The 22,188-nt window shown below is 38.8% G+C and overlaps 1 protein-coding gene across 3 annotated transcripts in view; it reads left to right on the top strand.

Moving 5' to 3' along the window:
• The window catches only part of LSAMP (limbic system associated membrane protein), a 597,408-nt gene that overhangs the window by 407,442 nt on the left and 167,778 nt on the right, over positions 1-22,188 (top strand). The window lies entirely within an intron of this gene.

Genomic DNA, 22,188 nt, shown 5'->3' with positions numbered 1-22,188 from the left:
AGCCAAACCTGCACATTCAAAAGGCCTGTCAGATGGCATCTAAAGTTTATTTCACCATGGCTTTCTGCCTCCTCATTTCTCTTTCCTAATCACCTCTTGTGCTTGTCACTGTCTGGTACCAGGAAAATATTCTCCATCATTTTGTTTCTTCCTTTTATTCTCTAACTCCAAGTTGTTCTAATATTTAAGTCAGGTTTAAGAAACAGAAATCTAAGCAGCTCCCATCTTTAGGACATAAGGTCCCCAAAGGTCCCATAAAAGCCCATAAAGGCCACACATGGTCAGTGGACAATTCCCAGCTTTGCCCCTTTCTTGCTGGTTTTGATCCCTTGGTCAAATATTAGTAGAGGTTCTATGTGAACTTTCTTCCTTCAATCTTATGGACTTCGGTAGTTTTCGTTTCAGGATCACCCTACCAATCATATATGGAAAGAGACTATTGCTTCCAAAAATTCAAAGCCAAAGAGAAAAGATAGAGAAGAAGAGCATCGTGATGAATGAGTTATTGTTAAGGGGAATGTGGTAGACAGAATAATGCCCCCACTCCACCTCAGGTATCTACATTCTAATCTCCAAGACTTGTGAATGTGTTATCTTCCTTGGCAAAAGAGACTTTACAGCTGTGATTAAGTTACAATCTTGAGATGGGGAGATTTTTCTGGATTATCTATGTGGGTCCAATGTGATCACAAATATTCTTATCAGAAGGAAGCAGAAGAGTAAGAGTAAGGGAGGAGATGTGATGACAAGAGCAAGAGTTACAGTCAGAGAGAGATTTGAGATGCTGCACTGTGGTATGAAAATAGAGGAAGGGGCCACAAGCCAAGGACCGCAGGGAGCTTCTGGAAGCTAGGAAAGACAAGGAAATAGATTGTCCCCTAAAGCCTCAAGAAAGAATGAAGCTCTGCTGACACTTTGATTTTAAGTCCAGTGAGACCCTCCAGAATCTGTGAGTGGCTTATTGTTCTAAGCCAGTTAATTTTGTCACAATTTGTTATAACAATAATAAGAAACTAATGCAAGGAGTGACCCCTTAGATTTGTTCATAGCCAGACATGCAGTTATGTAAAATTGGCTTGAGCCTTTTTGGGGACGTATGTCTGTACAGAATTATTTGTTTTGGCATAATGGGGGATTGAGGTGCTGTGATCAATGATCATCACATATTTTATTGCTGGTGGCTAATATTCAAAGAATCATATTATGATAAAAGATAATTCAAAACTATGCCAGAGGAAATTTTTCTCTTTTTTTCTTTCTTTCCTTTTTTTTTAATGATCCACAAAGCGCTTTAGGAAATTGCACTGCCTTGGGGTAATCGTTATGAACGTCGATTATCATTGTATCATTGAAGCACAGAAGTACCCACTGGTGGTAACATTTCCGGGTGATAAATACTAGATAAACCATCATTTATAATGGTATCGTGCCTAGACTATGTCTGTTAAACTACAACTTTGGGAATACCGCATAACTGTTTCAGAATTAAAATTTACTCATTTCAGATATTTGCCGTGAAATTTCCTGGAGAGGCATAGGATGAGAGAGAAAAGGAGGTCTCATGGTTACTATCAAGTGCAGCTTTCAAAATGCTGATTCTAGCACTCACTGTCAGTGACCTCCACCGGAGCTGTCATTAGGGAAGCAGCTGCTTCGTTTAGTCTCATGTGGTGAGCATGTGGGATGTCCTTGATTTCTGGTGCTAGGAACCTGCTATAGAGATACGTTATTTTTCTTCGCAACACTTGATCAAATGTAAGTTTCTTGAGGGGAGAGCCAATAGCTTCTTTTCTCACTCTTTCTCCATATGTTACAACTAAGTGTATCTTGTAGACTAGAACCAGGCTCGGAGCTAGTACTCAATGAGTAAATAAGTTAATGTTGAATCTTTAAATAACAGGAGCTAACATTGTGCAGCACTCAGTGCACATTGTGCCTTCCCATCGATGCTTAGTTGACCACCGGATGCAGGATGAGGTGGGCATCATGGTTTGAGGAAGCACAATGCTGATACATGATGACCCCAAAGTTGCACAGCCTGGGGTGGAATCTTGGCTCCATCACCCCCTCTCTGGGGCTTGTGGAGGAAATTTAGGTAACCTCCTCAAGCCTCAGTTTCCTCATCTGCAAAAAAAAAAGTAAGACTAGTTCCTGTTTCATTGGGTTATTGTGAAGATTAAGTGAGGTGGCGCTTAGAACAGGCTCTAGCATGGGGCCTGGCACTTACTGAGGAGTCTAAAAATCATAGATTGCTGCTATTCTCAGTTGGTGGAGAAGGATAATGAAGACCAGGGGCATAAAATGACTTACCCAAAGTCCCTAATAACAAAATGGAAAATCTGGCACATACCCTGCTGTCTTCCCTCTATACTGTGTAAATATCTGAGCGTTCAGAATCCATTATTTAATCTCTCTTCTTTTTTGTTTCTTGTCTCTTCCCAGGACACGCACTGTCTAAACGCATCCCCACCCCACCCCCCACCACCACACACACACACAAACCTGCATCACTGCCCGGCTTCTGTTGCTGGGGAGAAGCACTGGGGAACTCCATGTGTCCCCATCAGGAACCTGCTAATGACAGATGACAGCTGTGCAACGACAGAAGCTGTGTGCTTCAGGGGCCAGTCCCCTGAAGAGAGGAGCGGTTTCACATGCAGCCCTAAAAAGGCACTCGGCTTTGTCCTCCTTCCCCTGTGAGCCCATGGCTGTCTCCCCTCCCACCAACCACTGTGCTTATACAGCAGTTGTCTTATCTGCCCTTTATAAATCCACTAAGTCCGGGAAATCAGAAGAACCCTTTGGCAGAAGTGGCTCACCACATCGCTTCTAGGCTTCGAAGGAAGCAGGGCTGCCCTCGCACTCCAAGGCTTAGAGATAGAGATGGGTATGTTGTCAAATGAAAGACAGCCTTGAGGATTTGAATCGCTTTGCCTATCCTTCTTTCCCCTCAAGCTCATCCTCCAAAGCAGGCTCTCTAATTTGTGATATGATGGGGCCCACATATTGGGATAAGCACAGAATATTAGCTCTGCAGGAGCTGCCAAAAGGACAGTAGTTATTTTGTGCTTTAGGTTTTGAGGAGAGGAGAATTTGACAAATGGTCCATTTCCCTGTGGGATGAGAAAGTGGCAAGTCTGGGCTGGTCAGAGAAGAGGATGATAAAGACAAAGGGAACACAGACTGATATTGAGTTTTCCCAAATCTCTCTTTACATGGAGGGAAAAGAAAGATGGTTCAAGTTGCAAATCCTGCTGCTTGTAGTCCGGACGATTCCTGTCACTGAATATCAGCCAAACAGCTCTCTGAGCAGGGGCTGATCTCAAAGCCTCATAGTCATTGCCCACACCCCAATCTTGGCATCACTATTCAAGGGATTTGTTTTGTATTTGCAATGTTAACACTCTTGGCAAGGAAAAGATGCCAGCCCTGTGAGCAGCAGCAACACAGCTTGGTAATTGGTTTTTAAAAGCTTTTTTGCTTTAAATTGATACCATGAGTCTTTCATTCTTCTTCCCTGGAGGAATTTCAATCTTTTATTTTTTGAAGGGTGACTTTTTCTTGTCCTATGAGAATTAAGGGACAAACTTGCAATTTCTGGTTAAGGAAGGACTCTAACAGGAGATACACATTATCCTACCAAACAGGCTCCCAGAGGGGACTGGGAACCAGGAGACAGGAGGACTGGGTTCCAGTTCTGATCGCTTCTGACTCTCTCCATGACCTTGGACAGACAACTCTTCTTCTCAAAGTGTCTCTTCCCTTATACATAAAATGAGAAGCTAGCCTAGAGCTGATTTCTCAAAGTTTTACATGCATAGCAATCACCTGGGAGATCTTATTAAAATGCAGATTCTTAACTGGCACGTCTGGGAAGGGTAGGGCCTGGCATGGTACATCTAAGCTCCCCGGTGAAGACCGTGCTGCTGGTCCATGGATCCCATTTTGAGTAGCAAGGATCAAGAATGTTGTTTCTCCAAGTGTGGTCTACTGACCACCCTAAGTCCTGCCAGGGCTCCTTCCAATACACTTTCTGAATCCAACGTCTTCCCACCATCCTTGCTGCTGAACACTATTTCAATCCCATCATCTCTGATGGGCACTTCATTAGTTCCAGCTTCCACTTTTGCCCACTTCATTCCCCACCCAGCCATCAGAGTGCCCTTTTAAAAACATAATAAGATCATATCACTCCCCAAACCCCAATTAAAATCCTCCAATGACTTCCAGAATCTCTTGGAATAAGATCCAGGGATCATTATAGCCCTACATGATTTAGCCACTCTCTACTTTAGCACCCCCATCTCCTACCATTCTCCCTCTCCCACTAGCTCTACCCTAGTGGTTCTCAAGTAGGGATGATTTTGCCCCCCAGGGGACATTTGGCAATGGATGAAGACATTTTGGTTGTCACAACTGGGTTGGGATAACCAGAATCTAGTGGGTAGAGGCCAGGGATGCTACTGAAATCCTACAATGCACAGGAAAGCCCCACACAACAAGGAATTATTTAGCTCAAAAAATAAATAGTTCTACTGTTGAGAAATCCTGCTCTAACCATACTGACCTGCTTTCTATTACTCAAGATCACCAAGCTTTCTCCTACCTCAGGGCCTTTGAACTTGTTGTACATCCTGTGCCTCAGACTCTTCCATACACACACACACACACACATACATATATACCCACATATATGTATATATACACATACACACACGTGCATGCACACATGCATGCTTCTTTTTATCACTAAGACCTCAGTTCAAATACAGTATTCTAAGGAAAGCTGTCCCTGATCACCTTTGCTCAAATAATACACACTCTGTGCTACTTTTTTTGCCATTGTGCTATTTTATTTCCTTGTAGTACTGGCACTGTTTGAAAGTTTATTATTTGCCTATTCATGAGATTTTTTTATCAGTAGCCCCACAGTAGAATATAAGTCCCATGGTGGTGTGTACTTTGTCCATCTTAGTCACTGCTATACCTTCAGTGATACAGCTATAACCTAGAAGGGTGCCCAGGGCATATTTACTGCTCAGAAATATGTGTTGAACTAATTAACAAATGAACGAACACACAACTGAATCTACTTGGGTATATATATTTAAAAGTGTGAATTTATGAGTCCCACTCCAGACTTATCAAAACACAATCTCTTGGGTGTGGGGTCCAGGACTCTACATTTTAACAAACTTTCCTTGTGATTTCTATACACACTGCAGTGTGAGTTCCACTGGGCTAGATAATAACAAATAACTAACTCCTATAATTTACAGGGAGGCACTCACTTCCCATCCTGCGTGGATTTTGACAGCAGACCCACTTCTCCTCTGTCCTGCTGGAAAAGGCCAGAAATCCTGTCTTTGGTTTTATCTCTGTAGGTGGGAGATTGGGAGAAAGTTCCAGAGCATGCCTGTGACCTTCCCTTGAGGTTAAATAGAGCTGGTTTATTTTTCTCGAAAGTTGAAGGGAGTCAAAGGGGAGGTGAGGAAATGACCTTTCCTGAGAAAATTGTAATAAAGTGAGAAATGAATAAGGGATAAGGAAAACTGATATGAACTTATCCTCAAGATAATGAGTTTCATGAGGACTTTACAAAATTGGTGGGATTTTTTTGCCCATAGTGATATCAGTGGCTATGAGATCACAGTCAACCAAAAAACCTCTGAGTGATTTTGTACACAAGGCTAATGAGCCCATCTATTTCCCATCTTGAATTTCAATCATTGCTTTTTTAAAATAAGGAAAAGACTTTACATTTATCCCTGTTATATGCAATCTTAGTAGATGTGTTGTATTGTTGAAGTATTATAACAAGGCAATGATCTTGAAATTCTTGTTACAAACGTCTAAACAAAACGTCAGTTCCCTGAAAACTTCCCTTGAAATACAAGACGATGGGAGGATTATCTGCATATGTCAGTTCAGAAGTAGAACTCAGCCTGTGGATACTGTTCTACCACGTAATTATTCCTAATGTAGTAAAATTCAATGTTTGATCATTATTACTGTTACTCTGTGGTTTAGCTATTTTAATCTAACTGGTTATAATCAATAAATTTGATTAGCTTGTTCTTTTCTAGTTTCCTCAAGTTGACATCAGTCCTTTAATTCTTTGGGAAAAGTTTTCAATCAGTTATGAACCTACTTTACCATCATCCAGTCCACACATTCCATGCTGCTTGCAAAAATAAGTTTTGACAAAGGTTTTGCCTAAATTCTGATATATTCTACAGTATTCCTTTATGCAGTTGTTTGGCAATCATAATTAATGGGACCCAGATATTTATTCAATCTGTAGTTCTGTTAATATTAGTGTCTCGGGGCTGGCCCCATGGCCTAGTGGTTAAGTTCACGCGCTCCACTTCAGTGACCTAGAGTTTCGCTGGGTTGGATCCTGGATGCAGACCTAGCACCACTCATCAAGCCATGCTGAAGCGGCATCCCACATAGCAGATCCAGAAAGATCTACAACTAGAATATACAACTATGTACTGGGGGGCTTTGGGGAGAAGAAGAAGGAAAAAGAAATATATATATATATATATATATATATATATGTACTGTCTCTAGCTAATCTTTCTCTAATGATTATTCAGATGTCCCCAGAGACAAATCACCAGTTTCCTAGAAAATTTAAAAATATACAGGTTTCCCCACCAGATCCTAATAAATGCCCATTAATTTCACAGGAAAATTTGATCTTGGGGGTAAGTCGTTTGTGATTAACTGTAATGTTTATTGGTTTTCTCAATTTTGCGTTGAATGACTTTTCTACCCTATTAGTAACATGTAAAGTCAAGCGAACTAAAACCTGTACTTTCTATTTTATTACTTTCTCTTCACCTCCATAACCCTAGTACAACATTGGTTATTAAATTGGCGTTTGAAAAAAAGTCTGAATCTGTTCCTAAAACTATCTACCTTCTGAACGCCCTCTGGAATATACGTAGTTACTTTAATTCACTAACAACAAAAACAGAAAACTAATAATTAAAGAGTTTGATGTTTCTTAATCAGAGAAGGCACTAATCGTCTGTGGTATGAAACAATTATCACCATCATCATCAACAAATATTCCCTGAGTAGCCTGTGTCATGTGCTAAGTAGTTAGCTAGGTCCTGAATACTGTGGGGAGGAAGAGGACTAAATTAAACAAAAGGAACAAGGGCCCCTTGTCTGGGAGCAGCACTGACCTCCACCTGACCATGAGCAAGCGCTTTTGGGTGAAGATATAACAAAGCTCTGGAAGAGGCAAGATATTGATCATGTGCATCCTGAATTACCTGGCTATTGACAGGAATAATGGTGGCATCACACAGAAAATGTATAGACCTGAGGGCGGGACAGGCTTCTTCCATTTTTTTTTTAATGTATTTATGGAAAAGTCCTTTAATGAATTTATGTGGGGAAAGTTGACAAGCTTAAACCAGCAAGACCAATGATGGTAGATCTACAAGTGGAGTTTCTATGAATGCCTTATGTAAACCTTTTTTGCACCTGTCTCTGGAAATATGGGCATTATGCCACGTCCAGGCATCTACATTCTCACTTCCATGTGTAGCACACTTGGTACATCTGTTTCAGGGAGGGATGGGGTGAAGAATTTCTCGAGTTGATGATCACCCCGACGTCTCCATGCAAATGCCTGTTATTAACCAAATCCAAATCAGTGTAGAATGCAAAGATTTGATAACTAAAGTTGACTGTAGTTCCCTTTGGGACCACAGATTGAAGCTAAAGGTAGAGTGGAGTCACCTCTGGCCAAATCTCATTTTAAATTCTAGTATAAAACAAGCCTCTCAAGGGGAGGATTCAATCTGAATGAGTCTATGTTGATGTGGTTTCTCTTATCCATAGAAATCCCAAGACATTCCACTAACAGTGTGTAGGGACTACTTACTCTGTGCCAAAATGAAGCTTCCTTTCAGTAGTTAAATGTGGCCACACTAATGATTAGTCAATAGCACATCAGTTACAGACAAGGACTAAAAAAATATTAAGGAAAAATAATCCTTATCACAGAGTCACAGGATCCTGACATTTTTTTCTCTTTTTTATGAGGAAGACTAATCCTGAGCTAATGTATGTTGCCAATCTTCCTCCTTTTTTGCTTCAGGAAGATTGTTGCTGAGCTAACATCTGTGCCAATCTTCCTCTATGTTATGTGGGATGCTGCCACAGCATGGCTTGACCAGCAGTGCTAGGTCCACGCCTGGGATCTGAAACTTTAAACCCTGGGCCATCAAAGTGGAGCATGCGAACTTAGCCACTATGCCATGGGGCTGGCCCTGATCATGATGTTTTCATGATTAAATAATTTTATAACTGATACGACTCACTTCCTGAGTTGAGTTACCAAGTAAAGTTGCATTTTGAGTAGTGGCATTTGTTTTTACCAGAATGACTAGAGCTTCCTTCTTGCCTATAGTGAGACTATCCTTTCTCCTCTTTAGAGTCACTCCTCACAAATCCCCAGGTGATAAACTTATGAAATTCCATCCTGGTTCCTCTTGCCCTGAAGCTGACTGCTTTTTTTTTTCCTGAATATACCACCATTAAGAGTGGAAGATCTGGGGGGCTAATGTGACGTTGACATTCAGGAAGTCGCTCCCCTGATTTCTGTTGTCGCTGCTGCAATGCTGGGTTGCCACTAGTCATGTCCAAAGGCCAGGTTCAAATCACAGGGATGGGGGGAAAAAACCAACAAAAGTTCATTTGTCCTGACTTCCACCATATGGAAGCTCTAGGACTTGAACTCTTAATGTTTAGACTCTCAAAACAGAGCTCAAACTTGGAAAACAATCTCTGTATTTTTTCTAAGAGTATGTGTTCATGGGACCTTTCAGCACCATTCTTTTCATATGTAACCTGCCTTTGCTGAGATAAATCAACATTCTCATTTTATATGTCAGGAATAAAATACTGTAAACCAATAAGAAAAGGGAAAGGGATGGGAGAAAGATGATCATTTTACAGAGATACCTCATTTTTCATGTTAAAAATTTTAAAAATACCCCCATTGAAGAAGTGTCACAGTTTTCAGGGCAAAGGTGGAAACTGTGTGTTTGTCTGTATAATGAAAAATAAAGCCTGTTCCTTTAAGAACACAGGGGAAACAATCATGAAAATAAAAAGTCAAATTAGCATGAAGTGTCAGAAAACTTTCAAGAGACAAGTTATTAATAAGTTTCAAAAGAGGAATAGGTGAATTTAGTTTATGTAATCATTAAATGTTAATGATTATCTACACCTGTGTAATATAGTCAGCAATTTTAAGGAATTGATTCTTTATGGAATATTAAATTTCTTATTTCTCCTGGATGCACTATAAATCAGACGAAAACACAGCCATAAGTAATACAGCAGTTGGAATGAAAAACAAAAGATGAATTTTTCCTAACATTTTCAAGACTGTCAAAAGGATGTGTTGGATTTTACAGCGGGGCTGAGCTCAGGTTTGTGTCATACATCCAATTTGCTGCTGGAAAAAATGTAGGTGGATTGTTGTTTTTCTTTTTCTAAGCACTTATGTATCATCTTGTCTCAAGAATCTCGTTACTTTACAAACATTTGACTTATAAATAAAAATAATCCTATTTGGCATTTAGGGGAAATGTAAAATTATTTCCTGCTTTCAGAGTAAAACATTGAGGCTACATAGCTTTGAGGCCAGATATCTGCATGCTATATCAAGCCTTAGAAACCTGAAAACAAGTGCTGGAGAAGTTCCCACTATATAAGCAACCAGTGTCAGCCAGGTAGAGAGAGGAAGAAAAGCGGAAAAGAGGGCTCCACCACATTCTCAGAGTCCTGTGACTGAAGAGGCGGAGCTGTGGAGAGGTCAGTGTTATCCCAACACACAGCATTAATTTGAGCAGCAGATGAATTTATGGGTAGTCACGTCAAGGTGACTTCTTAATTATCCATCTCAAGACAGCTTTGATTTGTCGTAAATTTGCTTTAAATTCAATCTATTCCATTGTTACCCCTTATTCATCTTTATGAACTATGTCAAGATCATATCACAGACCTCCACAAAGGAAGAAAGGCCATCAATACACAAAATAAATACATTTTTGAAAAGCTTTCTGTAAAGAAAGCATTTTGCAAAATACATCTTATTTTTACATTTATTTGCGTTATATAAGAAGACACTTTTCTGAGGTTTCCAATGACCAAACTGCTCAGTGATATCATCTGATTTGCATGCTGACTTTAATCCTGATAATAGAGGCAGGAGGGGTGGCTGTGACTGTCCTACTTGCTTGTAGGAGCCCAAACATATATCCTCAAAACTATAAAGCAAGAAGACCAGCAGCCGCAGCAGCAAAAAACATTTTGACCCTGGAGAGAGTTGCAGTTCTGTGAATCGTAACTACATCACCCTCACACACCCTCTGGCCCTCATTAACTACAGCTGTCATTGCAAATGAGGGCTTAAGCAGCTGTTTTGATTGAGTCCCCATCTGTGTCACACTAGGCTGGTGCTGGTGCAAAGTTGGAGCTGGAGGCTGAGGACATCTAATCTGGGAAAAACAACTTGAAATATTATTCTTCAGCTAACATACTTTGTAAAGTATGTCATGACAAAATTGTGTGTGCTGCAGATTTTCTTCTCAAACTATACTGATGGCAAAGAAAATAACTTAGATCCTATAGCCATACTATCCACCTATCCCTTTTCAGAACAAGAAACTGGACTATTCGTAAAAAGAAAAAAAAAAAACTAGTAGCATATGCAAGAGCAGACATGGGTGGGGAAAAGGAGACAGTTCCAGATGATCTGCTTTACCCTAGAGCATAACATTGCCTTATTCCTGCCATCTGAGCTGGGAACAGTATGGCTGGACATGGCCAACCTCAGCACACTTAGCTACCTGCAGTGCAGTCCTGTGGCATTGCTTCCAGAATTGCAGCCTGTCTTTGAAAGACACTTCTTCCTTTTCTGATTCAGCACCACTTTTACTCCACCTATAAGAGAGAATGGTTAGAGAGTGTGGCTAGAAGCCAGTTTCCTTTTCCCAGATAGATAAAAGTATTTGAAGATGTTAACATTTCTCTTGAGTCCCTTGATGATTACAATGAAGATATAAATTACTCTGGGTCAAGTACTTTGCTAAGATATGTGTGTGTGTGTAGGTATACACACATCCATATTTACATTTATAATTGTACATAATTTTTATAGAATTCTATAAGCTATACATTACTCTTCCAATTTTACGGATGAAGATACTGAAGATTAGAGAGTTAAATAACTAAAATCTAGTAAGTGCCACAGAGGGTACTTGAACCCACTTCTCATGCTCAAACCACTATACTGTGACTTTTGACATTGGCAAAGCTTTCCGGAATCTAATCTCTCTTCATTTTTAAAATTGTGCTCTGCAAACACAAAAGCTCTATATTTTTTACCTTCTTTTTTCCCCAAGGAAATAAATGCACTCATTCATATACAAAATACTTGAGAAAAGTGATTATTTAGTTTAAAGGAAATGGAGGCATAGGCAGAAAAAAAAAGGAAACCATTTTATCATTGCATTTAGATAAAATGCTGAAATGCCTTCACCTATAGTAGCCAATCTACCAATTATTGGCCTTATACTATATTTCTCAAAATGTGATCCAGGACTACTTATGTCAAAATCACTGGGGTGCTTGTTAAATGGAGCTCCCTGGGGCCACTCAAGACATAATAAATAAGAGCCTCTGATGATAAGCCCCAGGAATTCACATTTAAAGCATTCTCTCCTGGTGATCCTATGTCCACTAAAGATGGAGAACAAATGCCCCAGATCTTGTGTTGTTTCTCATCGGGCTAGTGTGACGAGTTATTGGAGAATGCCATTGATAATAGGTAAATGGCAAGTTCTATGTGGACATAGCTCATGACTTTCCCCATATAACTCAGTAACAGCAGCAGAGCTGGTTTTGGAAGTTCTGGTGCATCAGCAGCAGCCAATTAGAGCTAAGCTACGTTTGGAATTCTTGAGGAAGTAGAAGCTGATTGGTGTGTTCAGACTGTTATAATGGATGGCTGGGAAGAGAAGAAACACTTTGGAGAAAACTTCTTTCACATGGTGACCTTGTTTGCAAGCCAACATGCCTACTACTAGGTCACAGAGTTTATTTAAAAGAAATAAGCATTTTAGCAAAGGTTTTGCAACGTGTGCTAATCAGAAGCTGCCTGTCAAGTTGAAGTAGCATCAAGAGGCTCAGAATAAGGGCTCTTGGGTGTTAAATGGTTCCTACCAAATACCAAACCTATTATCATGATTGGCTGTTATAGTGCTCTAAACAGCAAAGTGATTAAATTGGTCATTATGAAACCCTAAAGATGCATAATTATGACAAATAAGACTCAAGTGCAAGGAGATTTCTATCTCACTGACTGGATTACATTTCAAGGAGGAATCAATGAAGGAATGTTTTTAAAACCACTGTCAGTTGTGTGGAAGCTGCTTAAGAACTGGATTCTCTTGATCTTCACACAAACATTTTATGCAGCATATCAACACATTCAGTTGAGAAACGCCTCCAGATCTTAATGCTTAAAATGTCCATCCTGTGCAACAACTTCTATCTATTTACATTATAGCCCTGCATTATACATGGAATGCTCTTTTTGATCATTTTGCTAAGTATGAGATGCCTCTAACAGGATCTTGGATTTATTCTGAGTCACTCTAACTTGCTCTAAGTCAAGTCCTCAGCCTAGATTTGATCCACTTGGAATTACTAGTAATGGCTAAAAGCCAGAACTACAAAGTAAGCTGGTCCTATCCAGTCTACTCTACATCTAAGAATTGAAGAAAATCATTGTGGTGGCTAAATACATTGCCCAAAAGACAATAGTTCTCTCCTGGAAATATTCATGCTACTAACCCTTGTAAAATATGCCTGGATCACTGAAAATAAGAACATACCAGGCTGCACCCAGAAATTCCAGCACATAGTCAAAGAATTTTTCTTTAGCAATATAGAGGAGACAGATCATATGAATGCAGTTTCTTGATAGAATGCTTTCCTGTTCTTGACAGATGGACAAAGAGAACATGGAAAAACAACTCAAACAAGACAACTTATGTGTCCTTTTGGATGTTAGAGCCAGATATAAGACTAATATAATACCTAGTATTAAGCTTCATCTGCAGTATCAAGCTTTGTCAGTAGTACAAACTAAAAGTACTATTTATTAAATATTGATATTTGACAAATTACCAATATCTTCTTAGAAAGAAGTTCCTTCTAGATATGTTGTATGAGGTATAATGCAAACTGTCATTGTGGTGGTTGATGTTTCCTTGAAACAAAATCACCAGGAATGTAGCCAGCATTTATTTTCTGTTTATTTATATCGTACACAGAACACAAGCTATTCACTCTCCCCTTTTTTTCTTTTCTTCTCTCCCTATGAATCTTTCACTTTCTTCGGTTCTATTTACCATGTAACTTGAACTGTACTTTCATCCTCAGAACAACTCATTTAGTGTGAAAATTGAATGCCCTTTAAGAAATGAATTGTCACTGTTTGCTATCACTGTGCTCCTCTCATTTAGATAAATGCTATAGTTTTATCTGGGAGAAGGGAAAACAGCAAGAGAAAGGGAGTCAAAACATCTTGAAGGGTGAAAGAGTTTTAATGGTTCTCAAATGCATTTTTAGACTGTCATAACAACATAGGAGAGAGAACAAAATAGATGATGTTGATGAAAATAAGCAAGGGCATCTGGATGACTTTTTTTTTGTAACTCAACTACAAGAACGTTATCAACTCAGAGCTTACAAAATATCAGCCATGTTGATAATTGAAAGTATTGTTTTCCTAATAAAAATGAAGGAAACCAGAAAAGTATATAAAGGAATCAATATGTATTTAAATCGGTAGTTCTCTAATTTTCAAGAATATGCCCTTTCTAAAGGGTTCATGCTAAATCCACCCACAGTTAATCATTATCAAGAATGCCTTACCCTGGGGCCATTCTGTTCTCTGCTTTGATAGCCAATGTTTAACTTGTCCCAGAAGCAAGCTTGGGAAAGCACTCATTATTTATGTTCTTGCTTTTAGGTATGCTTGTTGTTTCCATGTGCACATGGAACCAAATTAAACGCTCTATAAAGAGAATTAGCTATGTCACTTTAAGTGAAATATAGTAGCTCAGAATAAAAATAAGTTATCTATATAATACTAGGGACATGTGAAGTGAAAATTTTCATGTGATTTTGGTATCACTAAAGTTACAGAATAAAGAAGTTACTCATTGTAGTGGTTCACACAGTGTATTTGTTTCCTTGTAGTTAGAAACTTTTTGAATGAGATCAACCTTGTCAATATTTATAGAGAAGGGAGAATTTAGACATGATCAGACTAGAAAGTTACCCAGGTTGGGAGAGATTAGACAGGAAATACATATTTGGCTTTAGAAAAATCACAGACATACAATTCTTCTGGCCGTCACGTGAAGAAAAACTTACAAGAAAAGTAGAAGTTCTAGCCTGCTGGAAAAATTTGAAGAGTTCGAAGATTTTTATGTATACAACGATAAGGGAGCCATTCATGCAATCATTTAAATAGAAAGAAGCTCTGTATTTAAGCATTTTCTCCTGATTGCAAAATATTCTTGTATTAAAAGTCCCATATCAGGAGTATCATTCGTAGGTATGGTGCAGAGCTCAATATATAGATAAAATACATCCTGATATATAATCATATGATAGCATAAACGTGAATTCACAAGTCATCCAAGAAACCTTTCTATAAATGAAACATTGTAATACCATATTCTATCTGGTGAATATTTCCTAAACTTAGAGGATGGTGATCCTAATAATATTACTTCTTTAGTAGATGATTTTACTGTTCTTACGTGGGGTAGAGAAGAGAAGGGAAGAGAATCTAAATCAGCCAGGATAATTAACCATAGCTGCCACCCTAGTCCCTGAAAGCTCAGTGGCTTAACACACAAAAAATGTATTCCTTCCTCACATTACAGTCTGATGTGTATCATTCTTCTCCACTTTGTAGTGCTGCCATCCTAACAACGTGGCCTCCAAGATCAATGTGATAGGGGAAGAGAAAGAAGACAGGGAAGACCACTAGCTCGTAAATACTTCATCCCAGAAGAAGCACACTTCACTTCCACTCACTACTCTTAGCCAGAACTCACTCTTATGGCCCTCCCTAACTGCAGGGAAGGCTCAGAATGTGGTCACGTTTGTGCCCAGGAAGAAGAAAATGAAATGAGATACGGTAAACACAAAGCATTTTCTCCGCTGCGGTCATCCATTCTGGTCTCCAGATAGTCATATACTTCTTTTTTCACACAGAATACCATCATCCCCTCCCTAAAGGAGGCATCTCAGTCACTGTATGCACCTAAATTCCACAGCCTTACCCAAAATGCACAGCCTTACCCATGAGGTCCAGATATTGTTCTTTCCAGTTCAAAAAATGAGGAAATCAAAAGATAAGTTGTCTGTCTCCTCCCTTCTCCCATCACATGTACATCTAATATACAATGATGGGGCAGAGATGGTATAATTTCAACAAACGCTTTCACTGAGGAAAGGCATGAATGGGAGATACATATTGGTCACTGATTCAAAGCAATTCCAAAATTCCAGCGGGTGTCATATTATAAAAGCCCCCTACCCCAACCTGGTGGTTGTCGAGGCTCTGATGTTGTGTTCTTGCCCACTTTTTTCTCAGTGGTTCCTAGTTCTGCTCTCTGTGTGGGGAGGGGAGACTATCACTCAACCATCATTTTCTTTACACGTCTGAAGTGAGAATTTGGAAATATGCTCTCCCTGGAAACTATACAACTTTGCAGCTCAACTTCTGCTCATGGTGGCCCAAGGTTTTAAAAAACATCTAGCAATGAACTTTAGCTAATTTCTAAATTAAATGCTAATTCAAGAATTACTTTTTCCCCAGAAATTCTGGCTTTTTCAGTCCAGGCTCATGATTTCTTTGATGATATAGTTCCCTCAACATCTCAGTAGGCTTCTGATCTACTTGTGTCTGGTCATCAACATGTGCTGATAACTGTACTGATGTTCTTTCGGGGACAACGAGCTCAAATATGTTTTGTTCCTTTTGCTTTCTAAGCTCTACATTTTCCCCCCACGAACTTAATGGTAGCTGCCTTGAGGCCCCACCCTTAATGTGATTTTTGCCCTGAATCTCTTTAATCAACTGTGAGGTTTTATTGACTCTTTTATTATTCTGTCTTTTAAATGCCATCTCCTATTATTTGGGATCAAGAAGCAGTTGGATTTTCTAACCCTGTAAAGCTCCAAATTTCTGGACTCTCTTTTTTTCTTTTGTCTCTGCTTTCAAACTTACTGTTTCTCTCCTTCTCTCATCTCTTCCAAAGGCAGCTGTTGGAGTTACATATTGCTGAATAACAAATTCACCCAAAGTCAATTTGTTGTTTTATCAGCTTAAAATAGCAAACATTTTTGATCTCACGGTTTCTGTGAATTGAGATTCTAGGAGTAGCTTCACTAGGTGTTCCATTCTCAGAGTCCCTCATGAGACTGCAGTTGAACTGTTGGCTGAGGCTACAGTCTCAGAATAATTGACTGGGGCTGGAGGGTTGACTTCCAAGCTCGTTCACATGGCTGTTTGGCAGGAAGCTTCTGTTTTCATGATATGGGTCTTTCCATTGGTCTATTCATAACATAGCTTCCTTGTGCATGCATGCTCCAGAAAAAGTGAGAGAATGAGTGAGCAAGAGGGCACCCAGGACTGAAGCCATAGTCTTTCATAACCTAATCTCGGAAGTGACATGCCATCACTTCTGCCATATGCTACTGGTCACCCATACCAACCCTAGTACAACAGGGGTACAAGGTATGAATACCAAGAGATGAGGATTATTTGGAACCATTTTAGAGGCTGGTTACCATAGGCAGCCAATAGTATCAAACACAAAGATTTTAAATTTCTTGTCAATCTGCTCACTCCATGAGCATGTAGCCTACCTCACAAGTTAACACAGGTGACAGTTTTACCAAATATTTTGCTCCTTCATATCGTATATTATTTGTCTAGTCCTCAACTGGCTGTGAAACTTTGAGTTTGCTCACCAATTAACCACTAAGCCAATATTGCATTTTGTATTTTTGTTACACCAACATTTTACTCCTGGTACTGATTTTCTTTTTGTTAGCCAGGATATTTAAATAATAGCTACCACAAAAAACTCTAAATTATCCTAAATGTTTCTTTTGTTTCCATGCTCTCTTATAACCAATCCATCCTCCCTAATGTGACGAGGATTTCCTCTGTAAAACACCTGTTTGAGCATATCAGTCTATTAGTGAAAGCTCTGGTTCCAGTGCCTTCAGGGCAAAGTTCATTTCCTTACTGTTGCTTTCAAGGCCTTTTACATTCCAACCTTCATCTATATTTCTACTTTCATCTCCAACTACGCCTATACATACTCCATATGCTAATCACAAGACTGCTCACTATATATGGAATATATCAAGCACTTTTATACCTCTGTGCTTTGTACCTGCCAATCACTTTACCTAAGATCACCTGCTTTCCCTCAAAATCTCTACAGATCCCTCAAGTCGCTCCTTCATATATGCTACCATTGCAATGTATGCATACTTGTACCACAGCACTTTTTACAATGTTCTATCTCCTTGTCTCCTGAACTACACTGTTTACTCCTCAAAGGAGCTACACTGGATATTACTTTCCATTTACATAGAGGCTTTATCAATATTACTTGCTAAATTACTAGATTCCTAGTAGTAATCATATAGTCAACATTTATTGAACGCATAAGTGAATATATGAATGAATTGACAAGGATCATTCCTTCTTTCTATCCTTACCATAAAGCTAACTTTCCCAATCTCTTTGTTCCCATAGTAGACTCTCAATAAATGTTTAACAATTGTAAAATGAATGATAATGGCTGATCCTTCTGATTGTGCCTGTTTTCTCTGGATGATCCAATTTATTTATATCTCCATTTATACTGTATGCATTCCCAAAATTTAACTCCTGTCTAGACCCCTACCCTGAGTTTTAGACCCATATAGCCAACTCTTTGATAAAAATCTCCATTTATAATTCCCAAAACAAACTTGAATTCAATATGTAAAAAATTAAATTCATCATGCTTCCCATTAATATCCATTTTTACTGTTGAATTTTCTTTCTTTGGGAGTGGCATCACCATTCATCTAAGCCACAAGCTTGAGTGTCATCCCAGACTCTTGCTATTTACTTACTCCCCATACCCAATTTGTCACTAGGCTGTGACTTAAATATCTCGAATTGTTCTTATTTCTCTACCTTTTTTCAACTTCTTATCAGGTCTTGTGTAGGATACCACAGGATCTTCCTAACTGGTTTTCCTACCTCCTGTCTAACGTTTCTCCTCCAGTTTATTTTCTGCACTGCTGTAAAATGATTGTTCTACAACTTAAATTAGCCATGTGCCAGTTCTGTTTAAACACTGTCATTAGTTTCCCATTGCCTCCATGTTAATATTACTACTTTTGTGCCGACACAGAGAATGCTCTGTGATTCTACCCTTGCCTATCTGGAGACATGTCTCTTGCCTGTCTTCCATCTCTCTGCAGGCCCCAAATGTGGGGAGCCATCTCTAACTAACCTGGTAATTCAGAGTCCCTAGAAGGTACCATCCTCTCATGTGCTGTGCTCTTCCCTCTACATAGCTCTTTCTCTGACTAAATGTTCAACTACTTATCCTGGAAAACCCTCCTTGCAGGCATTCTCTCTGTAAATATGTGTTGACCAAATACATGATTATCAGAAATCTTAACACTGAAGAGCCCAAAACCTAAAAAACAGAATGTATTTTGTTATTTAGCCACAATTAATTTATTCATACTGCTAAGTGCCACCTTAGATGTTGGAATCCTCCTATAATGACCGAGATGATCCATCTCTGTTTTCCTTTTTGTGTCTCAGAAGCCAGGTTTTTAGTTTAGGTTTTGATTTTTGTTGTATTTTGGTTTTAGGGGGGCAGCATGAAAAGGATATTGAAATGTTTGGTTTTCCATAGCTTCATTTTAAATAGAATCTCAAATGATGTCTCTGGCAAACTATTCATACATTGCCTTAGACTGGGTTAAAAAACAAATGGCTCCATGGGCAGTGATTGGTTAAGACAGAGAAAAGCGATAATGATTCACCCACAGGATGAGGCTGAGGCAAGCAAAGACAGTGACAGGCAGATAAACAGAAAAGGAGGCAGTAGTTAAACATGAAAAATCTCGAGTACCTGAAAGCCCTGGCTAAGATAGCGAGGGAGATAAAAAGAGTAAGAAGAGAAATACAATCAGCACTGCTGGTAATTGGAGAGGCTGAAGGAATGGAGGAAGGAGGCTCAGAGGGGAAAAGCAGAGCAAAGAGAGAGAATGGACAATCAAGGGGAAAAGGAACATAGGAAGAGGTTTTAAAAACTGAGAAATCAGTCAACAAGTATAGAAAATGGGAATCTGAGACGCTGAGAACCTCTTGGGTCTCACTTCTAAGCTGTTTCACTAACTTCTCTAGAGAAGAATCATGGGTAATTTGGAGGACTTTCCCTCCTTTCATTTAAAATAAATAAATAACTATTTAAATAAGGAATCTCTTATGAGACAACGTGCAAAATCAGTGTAAGCTAACAATAGGTATCCAGATGATTTGGAAGCTCAGTTCCTAAAGTAGGAAGTTAGAGAACTTGGCAAACGTATCTCCTTGAACAGGAGTTGTACCGTCTGCATTTCCTGCAGTTGCCTTTCATCCTTGCCTTTCTTTCTATTAATATTTTCTTCTTTATGCCCAGTTCAGCCTTGTACATCCACCAGTTGCATAAAGGGGTTATTGCCTCTTGTTCATCAATAACAGTTGATGAAAGCCTTAGAATGTCTCGACTCTATCGGTTCTCTATCTGTAGAATGGATTGATAGTGATGATTAAGTTTTATTCCATAGCTCCTCCCGTCTTCAAAGATGAATAAAATGTGCAGGTGTGGATGTTTTGAAATTGCCTTTCTTTTCTAAAGAAAAAGAAAATCTACCAAGAGCATACAAGTGTTTGAGATGGGTATACTGCAGCTTCCAATTCAAACTTTTCCATCGCCAGTGCTATCTTTACCATTAGACACTCAGTCACACGTAGATTGGGGTTCTTTACATATCTATGTGAAGATTTTCTTGTGTGACTGACTATTCAAAGGAAAGTGCTGTAAAAAGAATAATGTAGTTTCCATAGCTAGACTTCTCCTTTGAAGATTGGGAGGAAACAAAGGCTCTTGGTTAGCATTCTGATGTGCAGATTTGGGTTTTTTGTTGTTAAATAATGCTCTCAGAAATCAGGTCTGCAAGAGAACATGGGACAATATTGACTAAAGTGCAAAACAATTCAGCAAGTGACCTTCATGCTTCTGAACTACCAGCCAATCAGAATTCAGGGCAAGCAGGTACCATCCAACCGGTATTCATTTCATGTGATTAGTAACCAACTACTGTTAGAAAATGGATGAAAGGCAGCGTTCAGGTACGTAATGATTATAAGATACTGGATCAGAGTGCAATTCTACAAAGCTGCAGGGTTAACAGTCTCGGAAAATGTATTTTGCAGCTTTAGAAAAGATGCAATTTTTTATAAGATCTTACTATCAACAGTAGAAAAGAATAGAAGCCCAAAGCAAACAAATAAAAAGGAATTTATAAAATGATACCTGTTGCTTTCTATTTATTGCAAAAGGCTCACCTTTAGATAACTATGTAATGACTTGACTGAGAAAGATTACTATAAAGCTGTAGTGAGTGTTAATTTCCCAATGTATTTCTAAGAACTCAGCTTTGAAGGGCAGTATCTTTTAGCACTAACCTAATTTTCTTTCTGTCTGATCAGAGGGCTCACTTCCTTTCTTCTTTCTAAATATTTTCTATGATGAAGCAATTTCTTATGGAACAACTTTCATTTCACAGCAGGAATACCATGCCTTTGTTGGGTTATAGTTTATGGAGTTTAAATGGGAAGGGAACGCAGTCTGGGACACTGGCATTGTGACCAAGGGTTGAAAACAACTCTCAGAGGTACTCCCCAAAGCTCTGATGATCACCAGTGAAATAACAATTCACCTCTCTGTTTTCTTTTACTGAAACTGACACTGTAAGTAACAAAATGTAGTGAGGTTTCAAAGAAAGGAAAATGACCTTTAAATTTTCTGAACCATAAAGGCCACTTCATGCAACAGAGAACAGCAAGAGATATGTGGCCTTAGGAGGTGAGTGAGATGCCTCAGATTACGGGATAAAAAGGGGATGCAGCTGGGACCTTGGGGTTTGTCCTTTCTGAAGTCACAAGGACCAATGTCTTCTTTAGATGGAAAATAGAGGTGGATGAACCTCAAAAGACTTGATACAGATAATAACCCAAAGGTCTCAATAATTATTCAAGGTAGCCAAGAGTTCCAAAACGGGGCAGCCAACTTGCTGTATTCCAATATTTTTCACTATGCTTTCTTAAAACCAGGATTGAAGGGAATATATGTGAAAATTAATATGAAAATGTTTCCTACTATCTATAGTTTCAAAGTCAAAATTAAGACCACTTTTTTCCACACTAATAGAAAGACAAACTCCAAATTGAGTTGTCACTATAAGGCTTATATTTCTTTTATACGGAAAAAAAATTGGGGAATAACAAAATATTCTCTATTCAGAAGTTCTGAGAAATGTGAAGATTTTCCAAGTTGCAATGAGAGGATCACAATAGCTAAATTCAATAGGAGAAAAGAAGTTACAATCTACATTTTTTAGTATTATTATGAAACTCTAAATGATAAGAAATTTACAGTTTAAATTAAGTGATCATTTCTTAAGAGGGAAATGAATTGGCAAAGGATTAATAGTCTAAAACTTAAAAGAATATTTTTCTACACATCAAAAGCTTTCCCAATTCTAAGAAAGACTGTTGGAGTCTAACAGGGCGTCTTATGTATTTGTGTGACAAGCTTAACTTAAAATAAAGTGCAGTGAATTGCAGGTACTAAATCTTACTAAAGTCGGTTTTAGAGCCAAAGAGGACATGAATTTAACTTAATAGAATAAATAAGGAAAATAGTGAAACAAATATTCTAATGCTGAAACAGCTACTTTAAGCAGAGACATCATAAGCCTCATTGAAGGTACTTC

This window comes from Equus asinus, chromosome 5 (genome assembly GCF_041296235.1).
Source record: "Equus asinus isolate D_3611 breed Donkey chromosome 5, EquAss-T2T_v2, whole genome shotgun sequence".
Lineage (NCBI taxonomy): Eukaryota > Metazoa > Chordata > Mammalia > Perissodactyla > Equidae > Equus > Equus asinus.
The sequence above is the reverse complement of the archived record's forward strand: the minus strand, read 5'-3'. Positions and strand labels throughout refer to the sequence as shown.